Source organism: Pseudophryne corroboree, chromosome 2, assembly GCF_028390025.1.
Source record: "Pseudophryne corroboree isolate aPseCor3 chromosome 2, aPseCor3.hap2, whole genome shotgun sequence".
In the NCBI taxonomy this organism is placed as follows: Eukaryota; Metazoa; Chordata; class Amphibia; order Anura; family Myobatrachidae; genus Pseudophryne; species Pseudophryne corroboree.
In genome coordinates, this window is record NC_086445.1 from 291,272,462 (window position 1) to 291,284,498 (window position 12,037).

A 12,037-nucleotide genomic window follows, 5' to 3' on the forward strand; every position below is an offset into this window, starting at 1 on the left:
TATCTATTGTTTCCATTTTAAAGCTGTAGTTGATCTTTTTTTTAATTAAAGATCGAGGTGGTACTAATTCTTGTTTCCAGTATTGGCCTATGCCTGCTTTGGTAACTATGAGGATATGGTTAAGTATATAGTATATCCAGAGTTGATCCCCAAGTTTTAGGATAATATATGTAATAACGCCATTTGAGGAAATATTTTTACTCTGCTAACCCAAACTTGGAGGGTCAGTTGTTCTATTTCTGACCACATTTTTGTGCATCCCCAAAATGCATGTAAAATTACTCCTGTTTCCTTCATACATCTCCAACTCATATTTATCTGTGTAGGGCAGATCCTATGCATCTTATCTATGTACAGTATAGATCCTATGGCCCTCATTCCGAGTTGATCGCTCTCTAGCTGCTTTTAGAAGCAGTGCAAACGCTAAGCCGACGCCCTCTGGGAGTGTATCTTAGCTTAGCAGAAGTGCGAACGAAAGGTTAGCAGAACAGTGCTGAAATTTTTTCATGCAGTTTCAGAGTGGCTGCAGACCTACTCCTTCCTTGCGATCACTTCAGTCTGTTTAGTTCCTGCTTTGACGTCACAAACACGCCCTGCATTCGGCCAGCCACTCCCCCGTTTCCCGAGGCACACCTGCGTTTTATCCTGACACGCCTGCGTTTTTTAGCACACTCCCGGAAAACGGTCAGTTACCACCCAGAAACACCCACTTCCTGTCAATCAGTCATCGATCAACAGAGCTACGGAAAAGAGTCGCTAGACCTTGTGTAAAACTACATACTTTCGTGTGAAAGTACGTTGCACGTGCGCACTGCGGCCCATACGCATGTGCAGTTTTGACATTTTTTTACCTGATCGCTGCACTGTGAAAATCGCAAGCGAGCGATCAACTCGGAATGACCCACTATGTACGGTATAGAATTTCTATATATTTTTCAATATGTGATGTAGATTTTGATATTTTATGTATTGACCTAAATAGATCTGACCATTCTCCCTCATTCAAAGTCATCTGCAGACTTTGTTTCCATTTAATTTGGGGTTTGATCTTATTTTCCATTTTATTTTTTGATAGCAGGGAATACCAAGATGAAATTCCTCCTTTTTTGTTCACAGTAGTTATTCATTATATTATAGGGGACTGACTGTGATATAATCATAAAGAGGGGAAAGTCACTTAGGTACTTCATATTTTGCTTGCAGCTGAGTAAAGGATAAGAGTAAGTTATCTACATATAGGTCTTTCAGTGTACAGATACCTCTTGAAATCCATAGGTCTAAGTTCAAGTTTGGAATAAGTTTTGCTATTGTGTATATTGATAAATATTTTATTGGTGCCAGGAATTATGCTTGTGAATTCATTAAACAGTCCCATGCCTTAAATATAGTTTTTGTCTATTTTGTTGTTTCCTTAGATAAGAGTCTATTCTTTGAAGGTATCCACAATAATACTTTCATTTGAAATGTTCCCACTAGTGATTCCTCTAGTTCTACCCCAGGCTTGGTTTCTCTATTTGTTGCCCAATCAGCTACTTGGTTCAGTAGACAGGAATGTTGATACATTTCCAAATTTTGTAGATCTAAATCACCTTTTGACTGTGGTCTTACTATATATTTCTTTGCAATTCAGGTTTTTTTTATTTTTTCAAATATATCTATTTATGATTACGTTAAATCTATTTAATCAATATTTTGGCAATATTCTCGGAATAAATCTAAATAAATATATAATCCTAGGGATAAAAATTTTTTTTTTTAAATGCTGCTATTCTTCCAACCCAGGATACTTCGTAGTTCATCCAATCTTTTATTTTCTTATTAAATAGTTTTAAGAGTAAAGCATAATTAAGATCTATTAAGTTTTCTTCCTTATCAACCAAATTTATTCTCAAATATTTTAATGTTTTAGTTTTCCAATTAAATTTATACACTGCTCAAAAAAATAAAGCGAACACTAAAATAACACACCGTAGATCGATCTGAATGAAAGAAATATTCTTATTAAATACTTTGTTATTTACATAGTTGAATGTGCTGACAACAAAATCACACAAAAATTATCAATGGAAATCATATTTATTAACCCATGGAGGTCTGGATTTGGAGTCACACTGAAAATTATAGTGGAAAAACACACTACAGGCTGATCCAACTTTGATGTAATGTCCTTAAAACAAGTCAAAATGAGGCTCAGTAGTGTGTGTGGCCTCCACGTGCCTGTATGACCTCCCTACAATGCCTGGTCATGCTCCTGATGAGGTGGTGGATGGTCTCCTGAGGGCTCTCCTCCTAGACCTGGACTAAAGCATCCGCCAACTCCTGGACAGTCTGTGGTGCAATGTGGCTTTGGAGTATGGAGCGAGACATGATGTCCCAGATGTGCTCAATTGATTCAGGTCTGGGAAATGGGCGGGCAAGTCCATAGCATCAATGCCTTCATCTTGCAGGAACTGCTGACACACTCCAGCCACATGAGGTCTAGCATTGTCTTGCATTAGGAGGAACCCAGGGCCAACCGCACCAGCATATGGTCTCACAAGGGGTCTGAGGATCTCATCTCCATACCTAATGGCAGTCAGGCCACCTCTGGCGAGCACATGGAGGGCTGTGTAGCCCCCCAAAGAAATGCCACCCCACACCATTACTGACCCATTGCCAAACCGGTCATGCTGGAGGATGTTGCAGGCAGCAGAATGTTCTCCTTGGCATCTCCAGACTCTGTCACATCTGTCACATGTGCTCAGTGAGAACCTGCTTTCATCTGTGAAGAGCACAGGGCACCAGTGGCGAATTTTCCAATCTTGGTGTTCTCTGGAAAATGCCCAACGTCCTGCACGGTGTTGGGCCCTCATACCACCCTCATGGAGTCTGTTTCTGATCATTTGAGTAGACACATGCACATTTGTGGCTTGCTGGAGGTGATTTTGCAGGGCTCTGGCAGTGCTCCTCCTGTTCCTCCTTGCACAAAGGCGGAGGTAGCGGTCCTGCTGCTGGGTTGTTGCCATCCTATGGCCTCTTCCATGTCTCCTGATGTACTGGCCTGTCTCCTGGTAGCGACTCCATGCTCTGGACACTACGCTGACAGACAAATCAAACCTACTTGCCACAGCTCGCATTGATGTGCCATCCTGGATGAGCTGCACTACCTGAGCCATTTGTGTGGGTTGTAGACTCTGTCTCATGCTACCACTAGAGTGAAAGCACCGCCAGCTTTCAAAAGTGACCAAAACATCAGCCAGAAAGTATAGGAGCTTAGAAGTGGTCTGTGGTTACCACCTGCAGAACAACTCCTTTATTGGGGGTGTCTTGCTAATTGCCTATAATTTCCACCTGTTGTCTATTCCATTTGCACAACAGCATGTGAAATTGATTGTCAATCAGTGTTGCTTCCTAAGTGGACAGTTTGATTTCACAGAAGTGTGATTGACATGGAGTTACATTGTGTTGTTTAAGTGTTCCCTTTATTTTTTTGAGCAGTGTATTTTCCTTTTAATGGGGATATATCTAAAGATGTTACATTTATAGGGAGTATTTCTGTTTTAGTTATTTTTAATTTATAATACGAGACTTTTGAATATCTATCCAGGGTGTCCATTAGAGCAGGTAAAGAGTTCTCGGGTTTGGTGAGGAATAGAAGTACATCATCTGCAAATAAGAGGGTTTTATGTTGTATCCTATTTTTTGAAGGTCCTTCTTTAATAGACATGATTTATGTATGGTTTCTGCTAATGGTTCTATGGCTAGAACAAACATAATGGGTGACAATGGGCAACCTTGATGTGTACTATTTGAAATAGGAATTTTATATGAGATGAAGCCATTGCAGTATACATGTGCATGGGGAAGAGAATATAAGGTGAAGATCCCTTTAAAAAACCTACCAAGTATACCAAATTTTTATAGAATTGCTTTCATATATCCCGATTGTAGCCAGTCAAAGGCTTTCTCCCTGTCTAGTGAAATCACTATTAGCAGTTTCTCTTTCTTTGCAAAGTGTTCCATTATGTTTATTGCTCTACTGATATTGTCTCGCCCTTGTCTATTTTTCATAAATCCCACCTGGTCTCTGTTAATAAGGCCTGGTAGGATCTGGTTTAGGTGGTTTACAATAATTCTCTAAAGCAATTAGTGATGATTGGGTTCGGATCCTCGGGAACCGAACCCGCCCGAACTTCACCTTTTTTTTCATGGGTCCGAGCAACTCGGATTCTCCCGCCTTGCTCGGTTAACCCGAGCGCGCCCGAACGTCATCATCCCGCGGTCAGATTCTCGCGAGATTCGTATTCTATATAAGGAGCCACGCGTCACCATCATTTTTCACTCGTGCATTGGAGATGATCGTGAGAGGACGTGGCTGGCGTCCTCTCAGTTTCTATGTTCAGTGGGCTGCAAATTGTGCTGCAAATATCTGTGCTCAGTGTGCTGCAAATATCTGTGCTCAGTGTGCTGCAAGTGCAAATATCTACGTTCTCTGCCTGAAAAATGCTCCATATCTGACTGTGTTCAGTGTGCTGCAAATTTCTGTGCTCAGTGTGCTAATTGCTTTATTGTGGGGACTGGGCACCTGCAGAATTATATAGTAGGAGGACAGTGCAGAGTTTCGCTGACCAGTGACCAGTGACCACCAGTATTATACGTTATCTGCCTGAAAAACGCTCCATATCTGTGCTGCATTGTAGTATATAGTATGAGGACAGTGCAGAATTTTGCTGACCACCAGTATAACTATATATATAGCAGTACGGTACAGTAGTCCACTGCTCTACCTACCTCTGTGTCGTCAAGTATACTATCCATCCATACCTGTGGTGCATTTCAGTTTTGCACAGTTTGCTGACCACCAGTATATACTATATAGCAGTACGGTACAGAACGCCACTGCTCTACCTACATCTGTGTCGTCAAGTGTACTATCCATCCATACCTGTGGTGTATTTCAGTTTTGCACAGTTAGCTGACCACCAGTATATACTATATAGCAGTACGGTACAGAAGGCCACTGCTCTACCTACCTCTGTGTCGTCAAGTATACTATCCATCCATACCTGTGGTGCATTTCAGTTTTGCATAGTTTGCTGACCACCAGTATATAATATATAGCAGTACGGTACAGTAGGCCACTGCTCTACCTACCTCTGTGTCGTCAAGTTTACTATCCATCCATACCTGTGGTGCATTTCAATTTTGCACAGTTTGCTGACCACCAGTATACACTATATAGCAGTACGGTACAGTAGGCTACTGCTCTATCTACCTCTGTGTCGTCAAGTATACTATCCATCCATACCTGTGGTGCATTTCAGTTTTGCACAGTTTGCTGACCACCAGTATATACTATATAGCGGTACGGTACAGTAGGCCACTGCTCTACCTACCTCTGTGTCGTCAAGTATACTATCCATCCATACCTGTGGTGCATTTCAGTTTTGCACAGTTTGCTGACCACCAGTATATACTATATAGCAGCACGGTACAGTAGGCCACTGCTCTATCTACCTCTGTGTCGTCAAGTATACTATCCATCCATACCTGTGGTGCATTTCAGTTTTGCACAGTTTGCTGACAACCAGTATATACTATATAGCAGTACGGTACAGAAGGCCACTGCTCTACCTACCTCTGTGTCGTCAAGTATACTATCCATCCATACCTGTGGTGCATTTCAGTTTTGCAGTTTGCTGACAACCAGTATATACTATATAGCAGTACATGAACAATAGTCCACTGCTCTACCTACCTCTGTGTCATCAAGTATACTATCCATCCATACTTGTGGTGCATTTCAGTTTTGCACAGTTTGCTGACCACCAGTATATACTATATAGCAGTACGGTACAGAAGGCCACTGCTCTACCTACCTCTGTGTCGTCAAGTATACTATCCATCCATACCTGTGGTGCATTTCAGTTTTGCACAGTTTGCTGACCACCAGTATATACTATATAGCAGTAAGGTACAGAAGGCCACTGCTCTACCTACCTCTGTGTCGTCAAGTATGCTATCCATCCATACCTGTGGTGCATTTCAGTTTTGCACAGTTTGCTGACCACCAGTATAAACTATATAGCAGTACGGCAGTACGGTACAGTAGGCCACTGCTCTACCTACCTCTGTGTCGTCAAGTATACTATCCATCCATTCCTGTGGTGCATTTCAGTTGTGCACAGTATATATAGTAGTAGGCCATTGCTATTGATATATTACTGGCATACTTTTCCACACATTAAAAAATGGAGAACAAAAATGTGGAGGGTAAAATAGGGAAAGATCAAGATCCACTTCCACCTCGTGCTGAAGCTGCTGCCACTAGTCATGGCCGAGACGATGAAATGCCATCAACGACGTCTGCCAAGGCCGATACCCAATGTCATAGTAGAGAGCATGTAAAATCCAAAAAAATAAAGCTCAGTAAAATGACCCAAAAATCTAAATAAAAATCGTCTGAGGAGAAGCGTAAACTTGCCAATGTGCCATTTACGACACGGAGTGGCAAGGAACGGCTGAGGCCCTGGCCTATGTTCAAGGCTAGTGGTTCAGCTTCACCTGAGGATGGAAGCACTCATCCTCCTGCTAGAAAACTTAAAAGAGATAAGATGGCAAAAGCAAAGCAAATAACAGTGCGTTCTTCTAAATCACAAATCCCCAAGGAGAGTCCAATTGTGTCGGTTGCGATGCCTGACCTTCCCAACACTTGACGGGAAGAGGTGGCGCCTTCCACCATTTGCACGCCCCTGCAAGTGCTGGAAGGAGCAACCGCAGTCCAGTTCCTGATAGTCAAATTGAAGATGTCACTGTTGAAGTACACCAGGATGAGGATACGGGTGTTGCTGGCACTGGGGAGGAAATTGACAAGGAGAATTCTGATGGTGAGGTGGTTTGTTTAAGCCAGGCACCCGGGGAAACACCTGTTGTCCGTGGGACGAATATGGCCATTGACAGAAATGCGGACAACTGGTGTCAAGCTGTGTGTTGCTTTTGTCAAGCTGTAATAAGTAGGGGTAAGGACGTTAACCACCTAGGAACATCCTCCCTTATACGTCACCTGGACCGCATTCATCAGAAGTCAGTGACAAGTTCAAAAACTTTGGATGACAGCGGAAGCAGTCCACTGACCACTAAATTCCTTACTCTTGTAACCAAGCTCCTGCAAACCACACCACCAACTCCCTCAGTGTTAATTTCCTCATTACACAGGAAAGCCAATAGTCCTGCAGGCCATGTCACTGGCAAGTCTGACGAGTCCTCTCCTTCCTGGGATTCCTCCGATGCATCCTTGAGTGTAACGCCTACTGCTGCTGGCGCTGCTGTTGTTGCTGCTGGGAGTCGATTGTCATCCCAGAGGGGAAGTCGGAAGACCACTTGTACTACTTCCAGTAAGCAATTGAATATCCAAGAGTCCTTTGCGAGGAAGATGAAATATCACAGCAGTCATCCTGCTGCAAAGCGGATAACTCAGGCCTTGGCAGCCTGGATGGTGAGAAACGTGTTTCCGGTATCCACCGGTGATTCACAGGGAACTAGATACTTGATTGAGGTACTGTGTCCCCGGTACCAAATACCATCCAGGTTCCATTTCTCTAGGCAGGCGATACCGAAAATGTACGCAGACATCAGAAAAAGAGTCACCAGTGTCCTAAAAAATGCAGTTGTACCCAATGTCCACTTAACCACGAACATGTGGACAAGGGGAGCAGGGCAGACTCAGGACTATATGACTGTGACAGCCCACTGGGTAGATGTATTGCCTCCCGCAGCAAGAACAGCAGCGGCGGCACCAGTAGCAGCATCTCGCAAATGCCAGCTCGTTCCTAGGCAGGCTACGCTTTGTATCACTGCTTTCCATAAGAGGCACACAGCTGACAACCTCTAACGGAAACTGAGGAACATCATCGCAGAATGGCTTACCCCAATTGGACTCTCCTGGGGATTTGTGACATCGGACAACGCCACCAATATTGTGCATGCATTACATCTGGGCAAATTCCAGCACGTCCCATGATTTGCACATACATTGAATTTGGTGGTGCAGAATTATTTAAAAAACGTCAGGGGCGTGCAAGAGATGCTATCGGTGGCCCGAAGAATTGCGGGCCACTTTCGGCATTCAGCCACCGCGTGCCGAAGACTGGAGCACCAGCAAACAGTCCTGAAGCTGCCCTGCCATCATCTGAAGCAAGAGGTGGTAACGAGGTGGAATTCAACCCTCTATATGCTTCAGAGGATGGAGGAGCAGCAAAAGGCCATTCAAGCCTATACATCTGCCTACGATATAGGCAAAGGAGGGGGAATGCACCTGACTCAAGCGCAGTGGAGAATGATTTCAACGTTGTACAAGGTTCTGCAACCCTTTGAACTTGCCACACGTGAAGTCAGTTCAGACACTGCCAGCCTGAGTCAGGTCATTCCCCTCATCAGGCATTTGGAAAAGAAGCTGGAGACATTGAAGGAGGCGCTAAAACAGAGCGATTCCGCTAGGCATGTAGGACTTGTGGATGGAGCCCTTAATTCGCTTAACCAGGATTCACGGGTGGTCAATCTGTTGAAATCAGAGCACTACATTTTGGCTACCGTGCTCGATCCTAGATTTAAAACCTACGTTGTATCTCTCTTTCCTGCAGACACAAGTCTGCAGAGGTTCAAAGACATGCTGGTGATAAAATTGTCAAGTCAAGCGGAACGTGACCCGTCAACAGCTCCTCCTTCACATTCCCCTGCAACTGGGGGTGCTAGGAAAAGGCTAAGAAATCCGAGCCCACCCGCTGGCGGTGATGCAGGGCAGTGTGGAGCGAGTGCTGACATCTGGTTCCGGACTGAAGGACCTGCCAACGATTACTGACATGTCGTCTACTGTCACTGCATATGATTCTGTTACCATAGAAAGAATGGTGGAGGATTATATGAGTGACCGCATCCAAGTAGGCACGTCAGACAGTCCGTACGTATACTGGCAGGAAAAAGAGGCAATTTGGAGGCCCTTGCACTAACTGGCTTTATTTTACCTAAGTTGCCCCCCTTCCAGTGTGTACTCCGAAAGAGTGTTTAGTGCAGCCGCTCACCTTGTCAGCAATCGGCGTACGAGGTTACTTCCAGAAAATGTGGAGAAGATGATGTTCATCAAAATGAATTATAATCAATTTCTCCGTGGAGACATTCACCAGCAATTGCCTCCAGAAAGTACACAGGGACCTGAGATGGTGGATTCCAGTGGGGACGAATTAATAATCTGTGAGGAGGGGGATGTACACAGTGAAAGGGGTGAGGAATCGGATGATGAGGAGGAGGTGGACATCTTGCCTCTGTAGAGCCAGTTTGTGCAAGGATAGATTGATTGCTTCTTTTTTGGTGGGGGCCCAAACCAACCAGTCATTTCAGTCACAGTCATGTGACAGACCCTGTCGCTGAAATGATGGGTTTGTTAAAGTGTGTATGTCCTTTTTATACAACATAAGGGTGGGTGGGAGGGCCCAAGGACAATTCCATCTTGCACCTCTTATTTATTTCATTTTTCTTTGCATCATGTGCTGTTTGGGGACTATTTTTTTGAAGTGCCATACTGCCTGACACTGCAGTGCCACTCCTAGATGGGCCAGGTGTTTGTGTCGGCCACTTGTGTCGCTTAGCTTAGCCATCCATCGACCTTGGTGCACCTCTTTTTTTCTTTGCATCATGTGCTGTTTGGGGACTATTTTTTAAATCTGCCATCCTGTCTGACACTGCAGTGCCACTCCTAGATGGGCCAGGTGTTTGTGTTGGCCACTTGGGTCGCTTAGCTTCGTCACACAGCTACCTCATTGCGCCTCTTTTTTTCTTTCCATCATGTACTGTTTGGGGACTATTTTTTAAATCTGCCATCCTGTCTGACACTGCAGTGCCACTCCTAGATGGGCCAGGTGTTTGTGTCGGCCACTTGGGTCGCTTAGTCACACAGCTACCTCATTGCGCCTCTTTTTTTCTTTGCATCATGTGCTGTTTGGGGACTATTTTTTTGAAGTGCCATCCTGTCTGACACTGCAGTGCCACTCCTAGATGGGCCAGGTGTTTGTGTCGGCCACTTGGGTCGCTTAGCTTAGTCATCCAGCGACCTCGGTGCACATTTTAGGACTAAAAATAATATTGTGAGGTGTTCAGAATAGACTGAAAATGAGTGGAAATTATGGTTATTGAGGTTAATAATACTATGGGATCAAAATGACCCCCAAATTCTATGATGTAAGCTGTTTTTGAGGGTTTTTTGTATAAAAACACCCGAATCCAAAACACACCCGAATCCGACAAAAAAATTTCAGGGAGGTTTTGCCAAAACGCGTCCGAATCCAAAACACGGCCTCGGAACCGAATCCAAAACCAAAACACAAAATCCAAAAAATTTCCGGTGCACATCACTAATAGCAATTAGCTTTTCATTATCAATTTTATCTGCTTTTATTGCATTCCTTGTAGTACTGGAAAGAATCCTCCTTTCCATTAGTTTTAAATGCCTTGAAAGCATGACTCTTTTTATCGATTTTGGCCTTGACCTTCTTGTTAAGCCACATCAGTTTGAGCTTGGTACTCATGAGCTTACTGCCCATGGGGATACATTTGTGAATATTGCTATCCAGCAACCCTTTTAAAGCATCCCACATTTCCGAAGTGTTCTTACCATGAAACAAAACTTTCCACTCAATGCCGTTTAATGCACATCTCAGCATACTAGAGTTAGCCTTCCTAAAGTTAAATGTTTTTGTTGAACCCTTTTAGGAATGTTTCCTGAAACTGATATCGAAAGTGATCATATAGGGATCACTGTTAATCAAGGTCTCCCCAACTTTAGTATCCAATATGATGTCCACATTATTAGTAATTACTAGATCTAGAAAAGTTGTACCCCTAGTAGGGGCCTCGACTAATTGAGACAAGTAGTGATCTTTTAACAAATTTAAGAACCTGTTGCCTCTAGCTTTAACACATGAATCATTACTCCAATTAATATCAGGATAGTTAAAATTCCCAATCACTAAGAAGTCCCCCAATCCCGCAGCCCTTTCAATTTGCTGCAAAAGTTGTTCTTCCTCATGTATGCTAATATCTGGCTGTTTGTAGCACGTGCCTATAACTATTTTTTTTGCATCTATACCACCCCTTGAGATTTCAACTCATAATGACTCCACGTTATCCCTTGTCCCCTCATAAATAACCTCCTTTAAGTACGGTTTAAGAGACGGTTTAACATAGAGACATACACCTCCTCCTCTTTTGTTTACCCTATCCCTCCTGAAAAGAGAATACCCCTCCAAGTTTGTAACACAGTTGTGAGAGTCGTCCCACCATGTTTCCGTAATACCTATAATATCATACTCAGCCTTTGATGCTAACAATTCCAATTCCCTCATTTTACCTGCTAGACTTCTTGCATTTGCAAGCATACATTTTAGTTTAGTGGTTCCCTTACCTTGTTTTTTTAAAGGTATCCTATCATGGTTTACTAGAGCCTCCCTAGAATTACTCTTATGGACTGTCCTTCTTGCTCCCTTTCCACCACCACCATACTTAATACTGCCCACCGTACTCATCTCTTTGATCATCCCAGTATTTCGGCCTAAATTCTCTGCCCTAACATAAGTATTATCCCTTATGCTATGTACATCTTTTTCTATATGCTGTAAAGATGACACATAGATGTTGTTGGTTAATGCTTTTGCAATACATTTGTTAATACCATTTTTAGAACCCATGTTAATACCCTTGACCTTGACGGCAGCTCTTTCCTCTTCCTTCTCCACCCCCATTTAGCTCACTACCACCATCTTTACTATTCTCGCTGCATGATCCGTATTTTCTAACTAAACCCTCTCCCAGGCTCCTAGTTTAAAAGCTTATCCAACCTACTAACCATCCTTCCCCCAGCACCGCAGCCCCTTCCTCATTCATTAACAAAAAACTGTATACACCTGGCGCCACCGCCCTCAAAGTATTAGCAGCTAGTCTCGGGGATTAAGTTCCAATTCCCCCAAATTTGATAGCAGAAAAAAAACTGACACTGAGGAAGCCGCCGATG